The sequence below is a fragment of the Panulirus ornatus genome, chromosome 48 (genome assembly GCF_036320965.1).
Source record: "Panulirus ornatus isolate Po-2019 chromosome 48, ASM3632096v1, whole genome shotgun sequence".
Taxonomy (NCBI): Eukaryota; Metazoa; Arthropoda; class Malacostraca; order Decapoda; family Palinuridae; genus Panulirus; species Panulirus ornatus.
In genome coordinates, this window is record NC_092271.1 from 5615582 (window position 1) to 5618611 (window position 3030).

The window sequence follows — 3030 nt, forward strand, 5'->3', positions numbered from 1 at the left end:
TCATACATATTTGCCATTTCCCGCATTAGCGAGGTAGTGTTAAGAATGGAGGACCAAGCCTAAGGGGGAAAATCATCACTTGGCCCCTTCTCTATTCCTTCTTTTGGGAAAGGAAACCTGGAGGGGCAGATTTCCAGCCCCCTGCTCCCTTCCCTTTTAGTTGCCTTTTACAACATGCAGGGTACTCTTGTTATCTAAACACTACACCAGCATGCAGAACAAAATCATGCAATATCCAAAGCTAGTTTTGATGCATAGCTATACGGATAAATTACTGGAAATCATTAACAGGAAAACAATAAATTCAAATGTGAAGTTTAGAGTACATAGACATTTTGCTGACCATTGGGCACCAGTAGGTGAAATGCTACTCATTTATTTTCCTAAATCCCACTTTATTGTTGGATTCAACAACTTTCACTACAGAAATACATTCTAGTTGAGTAAGGTTCCAGTTTAGGGGCACCACAGGAATAAATTTTTGTTGGGTAAAGTTCCAGTTTAGGGGCACCACAGAAATAACCTATGAATTTGGAAGATATGGATATTAATGAACTTTAACTTACTGAAAGTTATTCAGATGGAAAATGCAATTTGGATCATAACTTTATATCCTTCACAAATAAATAATGGCAGAGGGAAGGGCTATGATGATCTTGAAAAAAGTTGGGTAAAACTAAAGAAAACAATTCTAAAACTCAACAGAATCTATGGATGCATAACCTAAACTCTTCTAGCAACCTGAAATTATCATGTTTTTAATGTTGTATAAAAGATATATGTGTCATGTCAGTAAAATGACCTGTTGGGAAGTTGATATTGTTTTTCCTATGGCTTTTGATGCATTTTGCACGATTCTAATCTTTAACTCTACTGCAAATCACTACAGTTTGAGATATCCCCACCTTTATCCAATGACAATGGGGGACCCCCAGTGAGAATCAGGGATTTGGTTGGGGGAAATAAAAAAAAAAGTGTGATCTGTGATAGAAACAGAAATCAGCATCATGAAAAAGATATCAAAAACCATCGGAAAACAATATCAAACAACCAACCAAACAAACCTAGTTGGATGTCGGAAATGGTAATAATACCTGTTATGTCATTTGCATTCAGCTGCGGAGAAGTTTATTCACACAATGTGTTCATGATTTGTTGTGTATGTGACGACAACAATATCTTTGGTATATCGATACTCTAATCCTAGACATCGTGTCTCTGGTGAAGTTAGGTGAGATTTTCATTGGTTTTGTAATTCTCTTCCTAAGTGTATCTTTGGTATATCTATACTCTAATCCTAGATATCATGTCTCTGGTGAAGTTAGGTGAGATTTTCATTGGTTTTGTAATTCTATTCCTAACCATCACTAACTCTTAACTCACATTTTACCTGATCTTCATAACCCTTCTATTACTTTCTGTAAGGAAAACATTTAATGTCACTAATCATGATCCCCCAGCTTAAATCACTTGTAAGGAGTCTGATACCTGATTCTTACACTACATATGTTATTTTACTTGGGCCCCTAAACTGGAGCTTTACCTTTTTTGCTCATATAATGATTCCTACACATATCAACTCATATAAGCAAAATCATTGATTTTAATATAAGGTGGTGTGGGGTGCCGGGCGAGCTCATACCCGTTGCCACAGTCAAGTCTAGACAGGAACTGGGTCAATAGTGTCAATCTGGTCTACTTTACCTGAACATCACCAAGGGGACCCCGCCCATTGACCCTGGCCTAGTGTAATAAAACTTTATCATCCCTGAACCTAAAGCAAGGCATCATAATGGTAAATGATGCCAGAATGGTGTAGGTTACTTCTATAATGTCTGTCCCAGCCATGCCGACCAGTCAGCAAATTAACTACTACTTTAAACTACCTTTCCTAATCTGACCATCCCACATAAGATAAATGAGGATCACTATTAACAAACACCATTTGCTGAACCTTACATTAAAACTATTATAACTATAACTAAAGTTGAGGCAGAACGAAGAGCTTCGAATAGAGACTACATACGTAAGAAAAAAGAGGCAGGTGAACACTTTGGCCTTGATGAGTAAACAGGAAGTGATACCAGCACCACCTTCCTCATCATGGCTTTCAGCACATATATCGAATTCTTGACTTATATCTACTTTTTCTTGAACTTTACAGATGTAAATATGTCCAAAAGCGATACGATCATTATATATTTGAGAAGGATTATTTAATTTTCGGGACGCAATAGTCCGGCCTTGAGTAATTCCAATATTTGGCCATCTGTATACGGTTTATCTCGTCTAGTTTGTCCTTCTTACCTTCAGGCACAGAGTCTCTGTTGGTTGCAGGTCCTCCAGGTACAAGTCAAATCTCACTATAGTATAATAAAACGTGGGAACATCGAGTTTTTCATATTTCTTAAATTAGAAATATTAGTCACAATCCTCTACCAAAACATACACCTTATGATTTTGCAAGATGACGATAAAAACAAATTACATTACGGAATTTCTTTAGACTTGATCCGATCCTCCATAGTTTCCTCATTGTGGCATCAAATCTTCTCTCTGGTTTCTGCCAAGTATCTATACTATCACGTTCTCTGTGTGGAAGTTTTTTAAAGAAAACGGTATAAATTTCTTTGCCCAAGTTGGTAAACACTTTTAAAGTACAAATAAGGTGACACCATTGTGAGCACCTGAGACAAAGAAGAACTCTGTTCCCAATAACGTGCATATATAATTGTATTATCTATATACAAGAAATAGAAACTCATGATGAGTCAAAAGTACCAATCTACCTCAAATTATTACACGAAATGTTTACTTTCCGACTTCCAAACCAAACGTATAATGTAGGAAAAAGACACGGAAATGAGCAAAATAATGTATGAAACATGTTGGAAGGCTTTTAACTAAACTGATCACCTTAATGTTTATCTATGAGCTTCTCATCAGTATTAAAAGAAAGCATAAATCAAACAGGTTACGTTGCTTTCAATCCTTTGGCTTATTTTTTCTTATAGGACTCGACACAGCACA

General features: G+C 36.5%; 1 protein-coding gene across 1 annotated transcript in view; it reads right to left on the reverse strand.

The window, feature by feature from the left end:
* tamo (PUB and ZnF_RBZ domain-containing protein tamozhennic) overlaps positions 1 to 2151 on the reverse strand; it is a 184796-nt gene extending 182645 nt beyond the window's left edge. Inside the window, 1 exon segment of the mRNA XM_071690509.1 lies at positions 2027 to 2151. The gene's annotated coding sequence lies outside the window, so the exon portion shown is untranslated.
* Between the last annotated feature and the right edge of the window lie 879 nt (positions 2152 to 3030).